This window comes from Giraffa tippelskirchi, chromosome 12, assembly GCF_054371585.1.
Source record: "Giraffa tippelskirchi isolate mGirTip1 chromosome 12, T2T-mGirTip1v1.2.pri, whole genome shotgun sequence".
Classification (NCBI taxonomy): Eukaryota; Metazoa; Chordata; class Mammalia; order Artiodactyla; family Giraffidae; genus Giraffa; species Giraffa tippelskirchi.
The window spans coordinates 3,311,620-3,331,785 of record NC_137286.1 but is presented as its reverse complement, the minus strand read 5'-3'; the positions used below and the strand labels follow the sequence as shown (position 1 = coordinate 3,331,785).

The 20,166-nt window shown below is 46.4% G+C and overlaps 1 long non-coding RNA gene across 1 annotated transcript in view; it reads right to left on the bottom strand.

Moving 5' to 3' along the window:
- LOC145529096 (uncharacterized) overlaps positions 1 to 20,166 on the bottom strand; it is a 32,240-nt gene that overhangs the window by 3,973 nt on the left and 8,101 nt on the right. The window contains exons 3-5 of the long non-coding RNA XR_014070912.1: positions 20,020 to 20,126; positions 549 to 702; positions 141 to 231 (exon numbers count right to left, since the gene is read on the bottom strand). This is a non-coding gene — a long non-coding RNA (uncharacterized LOC145529096). The remainder of the gene's footprint in view (positions 1 to 140; positions 232 to 548; positions 703 to 20,019; positions 20,127 to 20,166) is intronic.

Sequence of the window (20,166 nt, the reverse complement as noted above, 5' to 3'; positions counted from 1 at the left end):
ACTTGGCCTCCCTGGCACCTTCTGGGATCCCAGGGTAGTGGCCCTAAAGCTGGAGGTGGGATTGGGGGCAGCTCTGCCCTCTCTGCTCACTTCTCTGTCTCGGCCAACATGAGGGCAGAGGCCTTTAGGCTGAGACTCACCCAAGGGCAGCCTCGTGTTCAGCCAGGGGAAGAACAGGCCAGCTGCTGTTGATCTTCAGACGCCCGGAGGTGAGGTGAGGTGGGTCAGAAGCTGAAACAGAGAAGGGGACAAGCGGGTGTGATGTTCCTGGCTGGCCTGGGAGGTGACAGTTCCTTTCCATCTGCACTGAGCCAGGGGTCACCAGGCTGTCAGGACTCTGCCCAGGTGGCCCAGGGGAGGGCAGCTAGGTCTGGCCAGCTTGCCACGAATAGGGTCATCATTTTTGGCACTGACTACCCATAAAGGGGTCCCGACCAGGCCCTCTGGAAGGGCACAGTCCTGTTGCTTCTCCCTCTGCTCCCTACTCCCCTCAACGCCCTGCAATAAGGGGCTCCGCCTTCCTGCCCCAGCCTCCTGCCCGTTCATACCTCTGCTCCTGCCTGCCTGGAAAACGCCCACTCCTTCAAGAGCCAGATCAACCCCTTCCCTGCCCAGTGAGAGGTGATGTCTGCTTCTTTGTCCCTCTTTTGTGCCTCCTCTGCTGACTTTGGGGCAAGTCTTTTGACGCTTCAGTTTCCTTACCTGGAAAACGGGGGCAGGGACAGGACAATTGGAACAGGTTCCTTCTGTCTTCCTGCGTGGGTGCGTGGGTGCTAAGTCGCTTCAGTCTTGTCCAACTCTTTGTGACCCTATGAACTGTCTACCAGGTTCCTCTGTCCCTGGGATTCTCCAGGCAAGAATACTGGAGTGGGTAGCCATTCCCTTCTCCAGGGGAGCTTCCCAACCCAGGGATCGAACCCAGGTCTCCTGCATTACAGGCGAATTCTTTACCATCTGGGCCACCAGGAAAGCCTCAAAGGGATGTATAATAAGATTCTTTTCTTTTTCCTTTTTTTTTTTGGCCGAGCCACATAGCATGTAGGATCTTAGTTCCCTCACCAGGGATTGAACCGTGGCCCCCGTGGTGGAAAGGAGGCATCCTAACACGGGACCGCCCGGGAAGCCCCAGAAGCTTCTGATTTCTAAGCTCCTTCCCAATGCAGTGTTCTGAGCAGCACACCAACAGCATGCTGCCCTGTGAATTCGAAGCCCTTCCGACAGCTCGGCATTTCATTTAAAACTACCGGGTAAGTAAACCCACCCAACACGACATTTCAGTCAGTGTCCAATCTCATTATCCAAAATAAAACAACTAGGGAATTAAACCTGACAAGTGTACGAAGGGTCCGGTGAAGAATGACCTGTTCTGGAGACCCCGGGCTGTTCACAGGGGCGGGAGGCCAGGCGTTCACGGTCACCGCCGTGCCCACCACCCTGCCACGGGTTAGCAGCTTGCCCCCTGTTCTCAGAGGCCTTGGTGTTCCTGTCATTAACGCTATCTCATCTCTTTTAAAAAAAAAAATCTATAAATGAAATCATTATTAAACCCGCCCCCCACCCCTTTAAAACAGAAGGGTTGGCAAGCCTCCATGCATATTTCTTTTTTTAGGGAGGATGGCAGCAGTGAGGGGCATTAGACCCAGCGAATTCTCTTAGGATGCTGATCTATCATGTATACATATCAGCTGGAGAGAGTTATGGTAATACTCTCTACAAAGAAATAGAGTTATGCAGGGCCACCCTGCTGAATGTTATTCAACATCATCAGTTTATGGTCTTTTAAAAAATAAGCTTTAATTAATTATTTATTGTCAATAAATATATTTAGTATTAATAAATACATTTACTGTTAATTTGTCAGTAACAAATAGTTGTTATAATAAATTTCATAATCCATTAACTTATCAATAAATTAATTTTATAATAAAATTATTAACTTATTAATACATTCGGCTGAGCCACGCGGCTTGTGGGATCTTAGTTCCCTGACCAGGGGTTGAATCTGCACCCTTGGCTGAGTCCTAACCACTGAACCACCAGGGAATTCCCCACCAATCATGTTGAAGTGTCCTGTTTTACCATATATGTATGTGTGTCCTTAAATGATGGATGTGTGTGAATGTAAATAAAGGGTTATCATATGTAGTCTGTGACTTTTTTTTTTTTTTTGCTCAACATGGTGAAATTTATTCACATCGACTTGAATAACTAGTTTATTCCTTTTTCCACTTGCGTAATACTCTACCGCAGTGCTGCTGTGGATATTCCAAACATGTTTCCATGTTTCATTGAGTGTTGAACTCTTCAGTTTTAGCTGACACAGCCATGTTGTTTTCACAATGATTTACATCAGTCGACATTCCCAGCAGAGTCCCTGTTGCTCTGCATTATCAGTAACTCTTGCTGTGACGTAGTAAAAATTTTTCCGGTCTAGTGGGTGTGTGGTGGTTTCTCATTGTGATCTTAATTTGCATCTCCTAGTTTAGTAATTATATCCTTTTGATTTTTTGGCCACACCCCATGGCATTGTAGGATCTTAGTTCCCCAACCAGGGATCAAACCTGTGCCCCCTGCATTGGAAGCTTGGAGTCTTAACCACTGGACCACCAGCAGGGAAGTCCCAGTAGTTGTATCTTTTCATGTCTTTGCTGGTTATGGATTTGAATCCCTGCTCCAAGGCTCATGTTGACCTTGGGATCAAGTCCAGACTCCTCAGCACATCTACCAGGCCCTGCCTTCCCCCCCAACTTACCTCCTGCCAGCATTACTCTCCTCCCAAGATCCGGTCATTCCAATCCCCCCGGCCCCCCGCCCCCCGCCCCGCCGGCCACCGTGCGCTTTCCCTACTGAGCAGGTGCTCAAGGGGCCGCCCAGAGCCGCCTCTTCCAGGAGCCCAGGGGGTCGCATGCCTTTCCCCTTTGCCTTGTACTGTGACTGATTGCCAGATGCACTCAGGCAGGGACCTGGAACCTCTTGGGCACTGCTTGGGCCCTAGTGGGCCCCAAGGAGATGCTGGTGCAGTGAAGGAAGAATGGGCAGACAAGAGAAAACAGGTTTGCATTCTGTGACCCTCGCCCCTCACGGAGGGTGGTGTGGAGGGCTGGAGAGCTGACTAGAAATGCTTGGGATAAGAATTGTAAACCATAGTCCCCTCACCCCTAACCATGTAACAGTACACGTGGTGGCCGCCTCATTGTGAGGGGGTCTCTCCAGAGGGAGCCCAGTGACCCGGGGAGGGGGGCTATTCCCAGAGACAGACAGAGTGCTGGATCCAGACATACATGCCTCACAACCCAAGGACACTCGGGCCTTTTTTTTTTTCTTAATATTTGTCTGGTTATACCCGTCTCAGTTGCGGCATGTAAGATCTAGTTCCCTGACCAGGGATTGAACCTGGGCCCCTTGCATTGAGGGTGTGGAGTCTTAGCCACTGGCCCACCAGGCAAGTCCCTGGACCTTTCCTGGGTTCCAGTGACCGAGCACCCCGCTGACAACACAAACACCGTCTTCCTGACTCCGGGCCAAACCTGCACAGTCAGCTCTCGGTAAAGGCAGCGCCCAGGGGAGATAGGAGCCAGGGTTTCTCCAGGTGTCAGGAGGGAAGGTGCCTGAGCCAAAACAACAGCGGCGGCAGCAACATGAACACCTGGAAGCTGACCCGGGAATCAGCCAGCAAGTCACCCAGACACAGGCTGGCAGGTGAGAGAGGCTTTGTGGGAGGGAACCCCCTGAATGAGGTAGAAACATATCGAACACACACGTGCCGAGCACCTGCCACCTGCCAGGACCTGTGTGGGGCACAGGATGAACTTGGACCTGCCAAGTAGGACACGCTGGGCTTCCTTAGAAGCCCTGCCACTGTCTAAGGGATTAAAATACGTGGCGTGTTCTCATCCTGCTTGGAAAGCCACCGTGGGGGTCTGAAAGGCGGACAGAGTCAGAGGACAGGGAGCTGGGTGACCTCATCAAAGACGGTCAGCTCATCCCCAACTCCCATTTCCCAGGAAGGCAGCATGTCGACCAGTGGCCATGGACTGGGCTAGAGGGCCCGAGGGAAAACTGGAGCCTGGGGCTTCTTCCCCGGGCTCTGAGCAGCACTGTGCTGACGGCGCAGGTGAGCTGAACTGGAGCGTCTGAAGGTTGGTTGGGCCGCACGGTTGGTGACCTGGGGGGCAATCCCTCTTGAAACGCCCCCCTGGGAGGGTGTCTGTTTGTAGACGTGTGCTATGGTTTTGCTCCTGCCTGGAACTGGTGCTGGTTCTTCTTTAAGCACTGGATGGGGTGGTTAATGTGACTTAGGGGCCAAGTTGTACGGAAAACAAGACACTTTACTCACTGGAATCAGGTGATGGTACAGATGCTGGTGACCAAGTGTACGGACACAAGGGCGGGTATAATTCCTGCACTGGTTAGACTCCCGGAGACAATCAGGAAGCTGTTCCCAGGGTCCAGGCAGAGAAGCGAGAGTCCCGTGAACTCGGCGCCTTGCCAGGCGTTCACATCACATCCGTGCCCGGGTGCGAGCCTAGTCTGCCTTCTCCCTTACTCGCTCAATTACAGCCCTCGGATCAATTATTCCTGACCTCTGAAAGCATCCACCCAAACAACCGCTCAACTGCTCCTGGAAGTTTTCTGCTGTTTTCATGTTGGTCAAAGTATTTCATCAGCTTTTGCCTTTCAGGGAGCAGAAAGGAGCCACCCTTTAACGGAGAACCTTTAATTCGGTCAGCTAATAGCAAGTAGGGAGCTTCTTTAAAAAGCCATCCTGATTATGCAATCATGAATAATCATGATGAAGATGAGAAGAGGGAAGCCGCAGTAGAGCTCAGCCTGCCAGCCTGAGCCGTCTGATATGAGAAGATGGACGAAACACAGAAGAAGGAGATACAGAGACGGGTCCTGGGAAATGTCACCATCCCCGAAAAACACCGTCGGGAAGGGCTGCGGCTTCGCCAGGAGCTCTGGGGAGGACGAAAGGCCGTCAAAGTTACTCTCAGAGCAAGAAGAACAAAGAAGGGATGATGAGGGGACAGTTCCAAGTGGAGTGATGCTGAGAGAAGGCGGAGATGCCGACCTCCAGGGACAGAAAAGCTGCTATCTTAGGCAGTAATTTCGGCCAAGTATAGGCCATTTCCCCTGATGAAATCAGCTGGCGGTCCAGTGGTTAAGACTGCATGCTCCCCATGCAGGGGGCATGGGTTCAATCCCTGGTTGGGGAACTAAGAGCCTGCATGCTGTACAGCAGTCTAAAGACAAAACAAACAAACAACACTTGGAAAAGCCTAGGAATGGGGACCCTGGAAACTCCAGTGCTGCTGGTGGGGAAGGGTCGGTCACAGCACTCTCATTTTTTCATGGGGAAAGACTTCAGCTTCAATAACTATATGCAGTTCTTAACCTTTGGGGGGTATGTGTGGCTGCTGTAACAAATTATCACGACTGGGTGGCATAAATCAGAAGTTTCTGGAGGCCAGGAGTCTGACATCGAGGTGTGGGCAGGACCTCCCTCCCCTCCCCCTGCCTCGTCCTGCCTCTGATGGCTCCGGGTGTTCTTGACTTGTGACCACATTGCTCCAGTCTCTGTCTCCATCTTCACGTGGCTTCTCCTGTGTGTGTCTCTTGAAGGATACTCGTCATTGGACTTAGGATAATCCAGGATGATCTCATCTTAAAATCCTTCACTTAATTAGTCTACAGAGACCTTTTTTCCCAAGGAGGTGACATTCACAGGTTTCAGGGTTCAGGACATGGACATATATCTTTGGGGATCACTATGCAACCCACGGGGCTTCCCAGGCGGCACTAGTGGTAAAGAACTCACCTGCCAATGCAGGAGATGTAAGAAAGTTGTGTTCCATCCCTGGGTCGGGAAGATCCCCTAGAGGAGGTAATGGCAACCCACTCCAGTATTCTTGCCTGGAGAATCCCATGGACAGAGGAGCCTGGAGGGCTACAGTCCATGGGGTCACAATGAGTCGGACACGACTGAAGTGACTTGGCACGCATGCACGCACACATACAACACGCTGCTGCTGCTGCTGCTACTAAGTCGCTTCAGTCGTGTCCGACTCTGTGCGATCCCATAGACAGCAGCCCACCAGGCTCCACCGTCCCTGGGATTCTCCAGGCAAGAATACTGGAGTGGGTTGCCATTTCCTTCTCCAGTGCATGAAAGGGAAAAGTGAAAGTGAAGTCGCTCAGTCGTGTCTGACTCTTAGCGACCCCATGGACTGCAGCCTACCAGGCTCCTCTGTCCATGGGATTTTCCAGGCAAGAGTACTGGAGTATACAACACGCTATGGGATCTTAATCCACTTTCAGAATCTGATGAAAGCTAATGAGCCTTGAATTGTGTCAAGCTCTTGGAAGCAGAGCCTGAGATAGGGGGTCTTGTACGAGTGATTTTTGGAGGGAGTGCTCCAAGGAAAAAGAGAGTGAGGGAAGCAGGCTCAGGTAGGGGACAAGGACTAAGCTGGACGGTGGTCTCAGCGGCAGGTAAGCTCAGCCTGACCTCAGGAGAGGCCCTGGAGCATGAGCTGCACTACATGGCTGTTCCCACTTTGAGGCCAGGGGGCGGCCTTTGATGCAGTTGGTTTCCCCTCCTGGGGGCAAGTATAGCCTCTGTGGCTTGGGGCTCCCTTAAGGCCAAAGAAAATTCATCAGAGAACGGGGCCTGCATGCCTGCTAAGTCACTTCAGCCACGTCTGACTCTTTGCAACCCTATAGACTATAGCCCACCAGGCTCCTCTGTCCACGGGATTCTCCAGGCAAGAATACTGGAGTGGGTTGCCATTTCCTCCTCCAGGGGATCTTCCTGACCCAGGGACTGAACCTGTGTCTTACATCTACCTGCCTTGGCAGGTGGGTTCTTTACCACTAGTGCCACCTGGGAAGCCCAGAGAAGGGGGGCACCTGTGATCCCTTTAGCCCCAGGGCTGCGGTGAGTGTTGGCTGTTATTGTAGAGAAGGGGGCAGCTGTGATTAACAGACGACACTCATCGCAGCCCTGGGGCTAAAGGGATCTGGTTAAGGTGCCCACAATACCTACTATAGACTATCTAGAAAAATATCACACACACAGCCCAATTTCAGGGACTTCACAGATACTCAGAAGTCATGGATGCAGGTTTAGGCCCTCTCATCCCATCTTGTACCTTTTCCTCCATTTTTAGAGGAAATGATGGGTGATGTTTGGGAGGAGAACTGAACACCTTCAAACCAATCCTGTTCTGGTCACCTACCTGCAGGCTGCATGCCTCCTGGTTGGCTCTCTGCCCTGGGGAGGGGTCAGTTATGGTCCCACCAGACTGGGACAAGGTGGGTGAAATGAATTCAAAAGGAATTTGAACTCACAGTGAAGTGCCTTGGGCCACAGATGCATAACCCATCTTTCTAATCAGCTTTTCAGTAATAAAGCTAATAGCTTAATCTCCACCCGTCCAAGTCCTATGTCTCTCAAGTAGTTCTGAGCTCAGGCAGGGAAGCGAGAGGTTATTTACAAACCTCCTGAGACTATAAATCATCTCCTCAAAGACGGTGCTGCTCAAAGTGTGACCTGTGGACCAGCTGCCGTTCACACACTCTTACCTGACTGCTTGCCACAGGACAGACTCAACACCCTGCTTCCTTGATAAGTGCTAGTTGCTCAGTCGTGTCCAACTCTTTTTGACACCATGGACCGTAGCCCACCAGGCTCCTTTATCGATGGGGTTCTCCAGGCAAGAATACTGGAGTGGGTAGCTGTCCTTTCTCCAGGGGGTCTTCCTGACCCAGTGATTGAACCCAGGTCTCCTGCACTGCAGGCAGATTCTTTACCATCTGAACCACCAGGGAAGCCCCTTGACAGAGCTTGCTACAAAAGAAAGTCAGCTGAACTCAACTGAGTGTGCAGGAGTGAAGATGGTTTGCAGGCTCTTCTCGTAGACCAGCACCTTGACCAGCACCGATGTAGCCACCAGCTGACAAACCCAGACTGATGGACGACACATTTGGGAACTATTTGAAGGGCTTTCATCTGAACCAGGAGGACAGGACAATGAGTCGAAGATACAGAGAAGCAACATTTGACTCAAAACAATGGAATTATTAAGGCAAAATGTTCAGAGCCTTTGCCACTGCTGCATGGCCGGTTTGGATCCGGGAAGCCCAATCAGGGCGACACAGAGGCTCCATCCCGGGGAAGCGGGGGTGCTCGCGGAAGGAGCTGGCGGCACTTGTGGGAAAGAAGGAGAAGCAGAGCGGAGAGAAGGGAGGAGATAGGAAGAGGAGTCTCCTGGTCTAGATGTGGGAGTGGGTTCCTGATTGGGAGTCGATGGGGTCTGGCATGTTTTCAAGAACAGCTGCCATTCACAGGGCAGACTTTAAGCAGAGGTGGGCCCACCACGAAGGTCCCTCTCTTGCAAGGGCCCCCTTGGATGCGCCTAGCGATGCGCTCACATTTTGGTAGGTTTTGCACACTTAAACCACATCACCACAAATGGTTCCGACTCCTTTCTGCTCCATTTCCTCTGTTGCCCTCTGCCCTGTGTCTGAGCACCACCCTTGGTTTGGGTTCCTGGATGGTGTGGAAGCGGTTGGGTCACTTCTCCGTGCAGTCTGGGGTCACTAGCTTGCCATGTGAGTCAAGGGTTCAGGACCAGCTGTTCCCACGACACCTACGGTGCCTGCCAACGGAAGTGCGTGTGACGTGGGGAGAAACAGCGTTGGAAATACACGAAGCCAGGAGTTCGCTGGTGAAAATTCTTCCAGTTACCAGAGGTGTGAGATGTCAAAGGAGGATTCACTTTTCATCAATACTTGGCCAGAACAGAGGTCTCTGGTAGGGATGCACTCTGGCATTCAGTGAAAACAATTACAAACACATCACACTTTTTTTTTTTCCGTTTTGATAAGGAATACATGAAATAGACTTGATCAGAATTCCTGTGTCCTCTCCAAGTCCCGGCAGCAATATGACAGACAGCCAAGTCCACCCGTGTGGGCTGGTAACGTCGTCTGTTCTCTGCATCCCAGTGCGCTCTGCCCTGCGAAGTTGCTCCAGTCGTGTCTGCCTCTTTCCGACCCCACAGACTGTAGCCCGCCAGGCTCCTCTGTCCATGGGATTCTCCAGGTAAGAATACTGGAGTGGGTTGCCATTTCCTTCTCCAGGGGAACCTTCCTGAACCAGGGATCGAACCAGCATCTCTTATGTCTGCTGCATTGGCAGATGGATTCTTTACCACTAGTGCCACCTGGGAAGCCCACATCCCAGTCTGTTGGAGTGCAAATTTGCATATCTGATGTTTCTTATCCTGATGAAGTCTGATTGGCAAAACTGTCCCTGAGGCAGCAAAACAGCCACAGAAACAAGTGTTCCTGAGATAAGGTTCCCACACATTTCCATCCGTGAGTATGGAAGTATATACCAATGTATGAAGTATACAAACAATTTCATTATAATAATGGGATGCAACACATCACTGCAGCTGAAACACATTTGAGTTATCATCTGTATGTCTTCATTTCAGATTAATTTTATAGATTCTTTCTGAATTGTTGATCACATCAAAATTCAGATATGGTAAGGAGATAACCTAGTGGACGTGAAATATCTAAAATGAAAGAAAGTGAAATACCTTTCTTTAGGTACAGAAAGTTTGGAACATTAAAAGGTATCATTTTACCACAACACTAAAAATTCTTATGGTCAAAGTCATGAAGATAAAGAGAAGAATCATGACAGCCAAGAAAAACAGATAATGAACCTTAAAGCAGTAGCGATAAGGGAGATTATGAGAATCAGGACACTCCCAGACAGAAAACAAAAAAAGCAGAAAGAAGATTAAATAATAAAGAAAACATCTGACGGAAGGTCAGCAACAGGGCTTCCCTGGTGGCTCTGAAGGTAAACAATCTGCCTGCAATGCAGGAGACCCGGGTTCTATCCCTGGGTGCTAAGTGCTTCAGTCGTGTCTGACTCTTCGTGACCCCGTGGACTGTAGCCCACCAGGCTCCTCTGTCCAGGGGATTTTCCAGGCAAGCATACTGGAGTGGGATGCCATGCCCTCATCTTGAGGATCGTCTCAACTCAGGGACTGAACCATGTCTCTTGCATCTCCTGCATGGGCAGGTGGGTTCTTTACCACTAGCACCACCTGGGAAGCCCCAAGTTCGGGAAGACCCCCTGGAGGAGGAAATGGCAACCCACTCCAGTATCTTGCTTGGAGAGTCCCATGGACAGAGGAGCCTTGTGGGCTATACAGTCCATAAGGTCGAAAAGAGTCAGACATGACTGAGTGACTAACAGTTTCAGTTTCAGCAACAGTGTTCTTCTTTTTCCCTTTGGTTGAAGCCACTAGGCATGTGGATCTTAGTTCCCTGACCAGGGATTGAACCAGCACCCTCTGCAGTGGAAGCACGGAGTCTTAACCACTGGACCACCAGGGAAGCTCCTGCCTCCTTCCCGTCTTTGATAACTTCAAGTGATTCCACTAATGATTGCCTTGTATTTACATTTGCACTGTCTTTTTTTTCCCCCCAATTTTTTTCCTAAAGTCTCCAATAGGTTCTTCAAATACCTATCAATATACTATTTTCAAACCACTTAAATGCAGTGGCTCAACTATTAATTTCCTGGAAGCCTCCTTCCCATAGCCTCACATCGTCTTGCTCCAACCTGCCACATATCCTGGGAATTTCTTTCCCCACGATCCTGGGTTAGAATCCCTGCTTCCTAGATCCTGTGTCATCCTCTCTCTTGGTTCAGCCCCTATGTTGCAGAAGCACATTCTCTAGGGACGTGGCAAACACACACAGTGGGTGTGTCAGCCGGTGCAGCTGTCCCAGACAGCCATCTGGCTGTGTCAGTCAAATGAAGAACACGAAGCCTCTGACCCAGGGATCCTGCTCCCAGGCGCTCACCCAAGGGGAACGGTCACACGGGCCCCTAAGAGGATACACACAAGAGATGCTCACCATGAAGCCCAGTGTATGTGTGTGCAGGAAGTTTTCTGACTTCTGTAGATAATTTATACCCTATCATTTCACTGAACAGCAGCTTTTTAGTTGATTCTCTTGGGTTTTCTAAGTATTTGATTATATTATCAACAGATAGTAAAAGTGTTATGTCCCCTTTTCTAATTTCTACACATCTAATTTCTTCCTTTTTTCTGATTGCTCTGGTCAGTGCTTTCAGCGCCATGGTAAATGGTAGTAGAGTTGATGGCCATTCCTGTCTTATTTAAAAAATTAATTGGTTGATTAATTTTTGGTTTTGCTGAGTCTTTGTTGCTGTGGGCAGGTTTCCCTAGTTGCGCTGCTACTGATGGCTCCTCCTCGTTGCCGTGTGCAGGCTCCTCACCAAGGCGGCTTCTCACTGCAGACCACAGGCTCTAGGTGCACGGGTTTTAGTTGCTCTGAGGCATATGGAATTTTTCCAGATCAGAGTTCGAACACATGTCCCCCGCATTGGCAAATTCTTATCCACTGTACCACCAGGGGAGTCCCCATCCTTTCTTGTCCTGACTTCAGTAAGGTTATGGAGGTTATGTTTTATTTTCATTAGACCATTGGATTTATTTTTTTACTTTTTTATTAAAGTAAACGTACAGTGCTCAGATCCTAAGTGTAGAGCTTGATAAAGTTTTACAAATGTACATATCCAGATCAAAACACAGAATTTCCATGGCACTTCCCTGGTGGCCCAATGGTTAAGAATCCACCTTCCAATGCAGGGGAAGAGAGTACGATCCCTGGTCAGGGAACTAAGATCTCACGTGCCTCAGGGCAACTAGAGAAAGCCCCCGGCATACCACAACTAGAGAAGCCCCCCGCATAACACAACTAGAGAAAGCCTGCACGCTGCAACCAAGACCCAGTGAAGCTAAAATTGAAAAAAAAGAATTTCCAGCACCCTGGAAGGGTCCATGTATCTCCTGTTAATCATTATCTCCCTCAAAGATAACCATTATTCTGAGACCATTTACTAGTTTTGTTTTTGAACTTCATAGCAATGGAATTATACCATATTACTCTTGCGTCAGCTCCTTCCACTCAATATTGTGTCTGTGAAATCATCCATGTTGCGTATGTAGCACTGGTTATTTTTTCATTGCTATGTGGGATTCCACAGGAATACATGCATATACCACAACCCGTTTAACCATTCCACTGCTGACAGATGTTGGGTTATTTCCAGTTTTGGCTATTACAAATAAAGCTACTGTGAAATGTGTGTAGGTGTCTTAATTAGGTCTAAAATTAAGGGGTGGAATTGCTAGGTCACAGGGCACGTGTGTTTTAGCTTGTGCGTGTTAGTCGCTCAGTCGTGTCTAATCCTTTGTGACCCATAGACTGTAGCCCGCAGGGTTCCTCTGTTCATGGAATTTTCCAGGCAAGAAGACTGGAGGGGGTTTCCATTTCCTTCTCCAGGGTTTTAGCTCATACATGTGCTCAATTTAGCACATACTGCAGAACCATCCTCCAAAGTGCTTATAACCAACATACACTTTTAGCTGGTCCATTTCCTTCCATTTCCTCACCGACACTTGGTTTTTCAGTTGGTCCTTTTAAATTTAGCCACTCTGTTGAGAGTGCAAGAGTATTACTGTGGCTTTATTTTGTATTTCCCTGATGAGTGATGACATTTAGCACCTTTTCATGCAGATTATTGGCCATTGGAATGTTAGCTTTTGTAAAGTGTCTGTTCAAGTCTTTTGCTCATTTAAAAAAATTGGGTTGTCTTCTTGTTGATTTTCTCTATATATTTAAAATTTTCATACATAATGTAACATTATACTCGAAAAAGTTTAGGTCAATTTACCTTTCTATTGAAATTTAGGAAGATGCTAGTTTTGCCATACACACTCCAATGTTGAATATTATCAGACTTTTTCAGTTCAGTTGCTCATTCATGTCTGACTCTTTGCGACCCCAAGGACTGCAGCACACCAGGCTTCCCTGTCCATTACCAACTCCAGGAGCTTACTCAAACTCATGTCCATCGAGTCGGTGATGCCATCCAACCAACTCATCCTCTGTCATCCCCTTCTCCTCCCACCTTCAATCTTCCTCAGCATCAGAGTCTTTTCCAGTGAGTCAATTCTTCGAATCAGGTGGCCAAAGTATTGAAGTTTCAGCTTCAGCATCAGTCCTTCCACTGAATATTCAGGATTGATTTCCTTTAGGTTGATTGGTTTGATCTTCTCACAACCCAAGGGACTCTCAAGAGTCTTCTCCAACACCGCAGTTCAAAAGCATCAATTCTTCAGCATTCAGCTTTCTTTATAGTCCAACTCTCACATCCGTAGCTGACTACTGGAAAAACCATATCTTTGACTAGATGGACCTTTGTCGGCAAAGTAATGCCTCTGCTTTTTAATATGTTTTCTAGGGTGGTCATAGCTTTTCTTCCAAGGAGCAAGTGTCTTTTAATTTCATGGCTGCAGTCACCAGCTGCAGAGATTTGGGAGCCCAAGAAAATAAAGTCTGTCACTGTTTCCATTGTTTCCCCATCTATTTGCATGAAGTGATGGGACTAGATGCCATGATATTAGTTTTCTGAATGTTGAGTTTTAAGCCAGCTTTTTCATGCTCCTCTTTCATCTTCATCAAGAGGCTCTTTAGTTTCTCTTTGTTTTCTGCCATAAGGGTGGTGCCATCTGTGTATCTGAGGTTACTGATATGTCTCCTGGCAACCTCAGTTCCAGCTTGTGCTTCATCTGGCCAGTATTTTGCATGATGAATTCTGCATATAAGTTAAATAAGCAGGGTGACAATATACAGCCTTGACTTACTCCTTTCCCAGTTTGGAACCAGTCTGTTGTTCCGTGTCTGGTTTTAACTGTTGCTTCTTGACCTGCATACAGATTTCTCAGAAGGTGTTCTGGTATTCCCATCTCTTTAAGAATTTTCCACAGTTTGTTGTGGTCCACACAGTCAGAGGCTTTGGCATAGTTAATACAGCAGAAGCAGATGTTTCTCTGGAACTCTCTTGCTTTTTCGATGATCCAACAGATGTTGGCAACTTGATCTCTAGTTCCTCTGCCTTTGCTAAATCCAGCTTGAACATCTGGAAGTTCTCGGTTCATGTACTGTTGAAGCCTGGCTTGGAGGTGAACGGTTCATGTTGGCGGGACAGCTCTTTCCTATGTGGTCGTTCGGGAGACCTTATTCCTCACGTGTTTGTTTTCCACCAGCACCAGGGCATTTCTTTGGTTGAAGCACCATCTCTTTGGTTGAAGATGTGTCATTGATGCGTCTAGGTGGCAGCCGGCAGGAATGGGAAAAAAAATGGTGGAGGAGGCACCCAAAAGTCTTAGATCCAGACCCAGGAGCAGCACATCACTTCTACTAGGCTCCATAAGCAAGACCATAGTCAATACTTAACACCCCAGAGATGCAGTCCCTCTGGGCAGCCGTGTCCCCAGTGTCTTCTGTTACCACGGGAGAAGGGTCTGGGTTTTGTGGTTTTAAAATCATGGCTTCCAGTCCCATCACTTCACAGCAAATAGATGGGGAAACAGTGACAGACATTATTTTCTTGGGCTCCAAAATCACTGCAGATGGTGACTTCAGCCATGAAATTAAAAGACACTTGCTCCTTAGAAGAAAAGCTATGACCAATCCAGACAGCATATCAAAAAGCAGAGATATTACTTTGCCGACAAAGGTCAAAACTATGGTTTTTCCAGTAGTCATGTATCAATGTGAGAGTTGGACCATAAAGAAAGCTGAGTGCCGAAGAATTGATGCTTTTGAACTGTGGTGTTGGAGAAGACTCTTGAGAGTCCCTTGGACTGCAAGGAGATCAAACCAGTCAATCCTAAAGGAAATCAGTCCTGGGTGTTCATTGGAAGGACTGATGCTGAAGCTGAAGCTCCAATACTTTGGCCACCTGATGTGAAGAACTGAGTCACTGGAAAAGACCCTGATGCTGAGAAAGACTGAAGGCAGGAGGAGAAGGGGACGACAGATGATAAGGTGGTTGGATGCCATCACTGGCTCGATGGACATGAGTTTGAGTAAGCTCTGGGAGTTGGCAATGGACAGGGAAGCCTGGTGTGCTGCAGTCCATGGGTCGCAAAGAGTCGGACACGACTGAGCGACTGAACTGAACTGAACCTTGGTGTGTACCTTGCAACAAGTTGTTGTTGATGTTTAGTTGCTCAGTCATGTCAGACTCTTGCGATCTCGTAGACTGTAGCCCGCCAGGCTCCTCTGCCCATGGAATTTCCCAGGCAAGAATACTGGAGTGGGTTGCCATTTTCTTCTCCAGGGGATCTTCCCAAACCAGGGGTTGAATCTGGGTCTAATGTCTTTTCTGCACTGCAGGCAGCTTCTTTACCATCTGAGCCACTGGGGAAGCCCTAAGTTTCCTGAGTAGGGATCAAACCTGGGCCTCCTGCATTGGAAGTATGGAGTCATAGCCACTGGACCACCAGGGAAGTCCCTTTTCATTTATTTTCTTGCATTTTCCAAACAAATATCATGTGTAAATAATGATAACTTAACCTTTTTTTTTTCCCAATTAGCATGTTTCTCAGATCTAAAATTCTCTTGTTTTTAGATATTCTGATTACCTACAGCATCTGTATTCATTTCTTAGGGCTAATGCAACAAAGTGCCACAAACCGAGTGACTTAAAACATTTGCTGTCTCACAGATGTGGAAGTTCAATGTCTGAAACTGAGGTACAGACAGGAGGTACAAACTGCTCCATCTGAAACTAGTAGGGAAGGATTCTTCCTGCCTCTTCCTACTCTGGGGGTTCGCTGGCAATCCTGGGGTTCCTCCAAATGCAGCCGCAGCAATTTACTCACTGCCTCTGTGTATCTGTCTCTCTCTTCTCACAAGGACACCAGTCATTTTGGATCAAGGCCCACCCTAATGGTGTCATCATAATTTATTAATAAGTACATTTGCAAAGGTTGTATTTCCAGAAAGATTCCGTTCACAAGCACCGAGGGCCAGAACCGAAACATCTCTTTAGTGGGGACACAAGTCAACCCATAACAGCATTGAAATCATTTCCTCTTTTTAAAAATGTGTTTGGGGGGGGGAGGAGGGGAGGTAAAAAAATAAATTAATTAAAAAAAATAAAAAGAAAAAATTAAATAAATAAAAATGTGTTTGGCTATACCAGGTCTCAGTTGCAGCACATGGGATCTAGTTCCCTGACCAGGGATGGAACCCCGGGCCCCTGCATTGGGAGCATGGAGTCTTAGCCATTGGACCACCAGGGAAGTCCCTGTTTTTCTCTTCTTGATGCACCTTGAAGACTAGGGTTATCAGCAGAAATCAATAGAATTGGTTTTTCATTTTGAAGAAGTGTATATGAAACCCTTAAAGTTGTATGTGAAATTGGGTACAGGAATGCATTTGGGTTGGGGAATGGGGTTTAAGACATACATAGGATTTTCACAGGGGTCTTTCACCCTCTAAAAACTTAAGACTTACTCATGCAGACCAAAAAGGTAATAAGCATTATGTTATTAAATCAAGTTCAAGAAATTAAAGTTCTATTATACTGTAGATCATGGAAGTCATCTATGTTTAATGCCATTTGACTAGCAGGTACTTGTACAGAGTATGGCTGTTTACAGACAGCTCTTACATTTCGTCTTTTGAACCTCCTTACACATGTAAGAGGTACGTATATAATACTCTAGTTTTAGGCACAAGAAAGTAGATTCAGAGAGGTTACTATCAAGTGAAAAAGTAAATAACAAGTCAGTTCTTAAACTCAGGTCTTTAAAAATATACATGTATGTATATATGTGTTTTAGCTTTTCAAATATGAAATCATATTGTATACACTTATCGACAACTTCTTGTTTTCATGCAGTATATTCTGGGCATCTTTCCACATCACTACGTATGGGTTTATATATCTATTTTTTAACAGCTGCAATGTATGGCATTTCCATAATTTATCTAATTTCTTATTCATGACTGTTTAGGTAATTTTCAATTTTCCACTACTAGGATCAATGCTTCAGTGAAAATCCTGATATATCTACACTTTGTACATTTGTGCAGGAATTGGAGATTTGTTGAGTCAAACTGCATCACTCCATCAGGTATTTTGACAGTGATTATCAAATTTCCCTCCAAATAATAGCACTTCACACTCGAATCAATGGAGACTAAAAGTGCCAATTTCATCGTTTTGCTAATGCAAAAACTGGTGGCAACACTACTATCAAGTTTTTTGTTGTTGTTGTTTCTAAATTTCTGGCTGTGCTTAGTCTTCATTGCTGCACAGGCTTTTCTCTAGCTGCGTCCAACGGCGGCTACTCTCTAGTTGTGGTGCGTGGGCTTCTCACTGAGGTGGCTTCTCTTGTTGCTGAGTGTGGGCTCTAGACACACAGGCTTCCATAGTTGCAGCACACGGGCTCAGCAGTTGTGGCTCCTGGGCTCCAGAGCACGGGCTTGCTCAGCTGCTCTGAGGCATGTGGGACCTTCCTGGATCAGGAATCGAACCCTGATTGGATTGGCGCCCCATTCTTAACCACTGAGCCACCAGGGAAGCCCTATTATCAAGTTTTTATTGATAACTTATATTTTCCAATGTGACATTAAAAAAAAAAACCCACTTTAGTTTGCATTTCTTTTATTATTAGAAAAGCTGAGCATCTTAGAGTGGAGAAGTTTTTTCTAGGTATGACAAGAAAGTCAGAAGTCATAAAAAGTCTAATAAACGCAATTTTGTGAATTGCTTATTTATGTCTTTTGCCTATATATTAAAAAAACGATTATTTTTCCTTTCTTATTGATTTAAAAAAGCATTTTTATTTTTAGGGATAATATCCCCTTGCCATATGTGTTATGAATATTTTTTCCAAGTTTGTTATCTTTTTAAATGGTGTTTTGTGCCATGCAAAATATAGAATAAAAATAGCCTAAGGCTTCTGAGCTTGGAGCTATATTTAGAAAAGCCTTCCCTATTTCAAGATTACCAATATAAATATTTATTGAAGTACTTTCTTTTTGGACTCTTGGGTTAATTTTTATATTTAAGTCTTTGATCCATCTGGAGCTTATTTTGGATTGAGAAAGGAATTAGGAATCCATATTTACTTTAATTGGCTAGTTGATTATTCCAATTCCTTTTATTAAATTAACCCTGTCTTTATTATATGTCTATTTTTATTGGGGTCTACTTCTATGCTCTATTGTACTCCATTGATTTTTAAAATAATTTAATTATTTCTGGCTATGCTGGGTTGTTTTGCTGCACAGGCTTTTCCTCCAGTTGTAGCAAGTGGGGGCTACTCTCCAGCTGTGGCTCAAGAGCTTCTTATGGAGGCAGCTTCTTGTATTGCAGAACACGGGCTCTAGAGCACGCGGGCTTCAGCAGCTGCAGTTCCCAGGCTCTAGAGCACACGTTCAATAGTCGTGGCACACGGTCTTAGTTGCTCACAGCATGTGGGATCTTCCCACATTAGAGATCGAACCCGTGTCTCCTTCATTGGCAGGCAGATTCTTTACCACTGAGCCACCAGGGAAGCCCCACTGATGTTTTAATTAAAGAGGTTTCAAAATATGTACTAATATGCATATTAGTGCAACGCAAGCCCTTCGCCAACATTACTCTTCTTTTTCAGAATTTTCCGTAGTGATTCTTATCTATTCTTCTAAGCGAAATTTAGAACAATTTTGATAAGTCCCTTGTTAAAAAAATTACTTATTTGGCTGCATCGGGATCTTCGCTGCACCTCTGGGGATCTTTTCTTGAGGAGCACAGACTCTCTGGTCATGGCCTGAGGGCTCTGGAGTGTGCGCGCTTAGTCACCCCTCCGCATGCGGGATTTTAGCTCCCCAACCGGGGAACGAACCTGCATCCCCTGCACTATGGCAAGGTGGCTTCTTAACCAACGGACTGCCAGGGAAGGGACTGAGTGACAGTCGCTCCAGGCCAGAATACTGGAGTGGGTAGCCTTTCCCTTCGCCAGGGGATCTTCCCAACCCAGGGATCGAACCCAGGTCTCCCGCTCTGCAGGCGGATTCTTTACCAGCTGAGCCACAAGGGAAGTCCAAGAATGCTGGAGTGGGTAGCCTATCCCTTCTCCAGGGGATCTTCCAGACCCAGGGATCGAACTGATGGACCACCAGGGAAGTCCCTAATTCTGACAAGTTCTAAAGAAAATTCTGTTGATTTAGGTTGTATTCAGTACATAAACTCATTCAGAAAGAACTGGCATTTTTACACTGGTGAGTCTTCTTTTCGAGGAACAAGGTGTTTTCACTGAATTATTTTATTAAGTTTCTTCACAGAGTTTTATAGTATTCTTCAAGTAGTTCTGAAAACTTTCTGAATATATTCAGAGACTTTGCACAGTTCAACCCCAGGGGGCGCCATTCATTGACATCAGTGACTGAGGTCCCTGTTCACTGTGTCATGAGTTCCTTTCTATACCTTACTTTCTTACTGTGTGATATTCTCTTCTGCTGTATTTAAATTAGACACTATTTAGACATGAGAAAGTTACTGATGTTTGAATATTCACTTTATAACCTGCTATGCTTGTTGTTTCTTCACTTTTTCAGTTGATCCTCTTAGGTTTTCAACATATAATCATGATAACTAATGATAGTTTCACCTTGGACTTTTATGTTCTGCACTGGCTAACACTTCCAATACAACATTAAGTGATGGGTTCAAGTGTAGAACTCACATCAGGTCTTTTGACCTTAAGTCCCGATGCTCTTTTTCAGGTACATATTCAACTCATTAAATGGTTGCTGAGCCCCAGTTACATAAAAAACATCATTCTATACAAGAAACATATGGTAAAAAAGAAAAATAAACTGTTCAGTGCTCTAGTTCATAATCGTTTCTTATCCCAATAAAGAGATCTAAGCAAATATCCAGTTGATAATCCTTATGCTGTTAAAAACCTCTCTGACAAATTCAGTATTCTATCCTACTAAATAGAAATGTGACACTAAAGAAAGATTATTCTCCAAAAACAGGAGACGGTTTTGCTTTCGTTTTTTTGAGGAGAGGGAAGTGGCCCAAAGGGCATGATCGCTATTTACCTGAAAGCCATACACAGAAAGGAAACAAAGGACCGAATCCCCCTTGAGATGCTGGAAGCAGAGGTAAGGGATAGCACACACGATGAGGCCCTGAAGCAGAGTTTAACCTTGGGGGTAAAGAAAGCATGAATGAGCATGTTTTCAAGC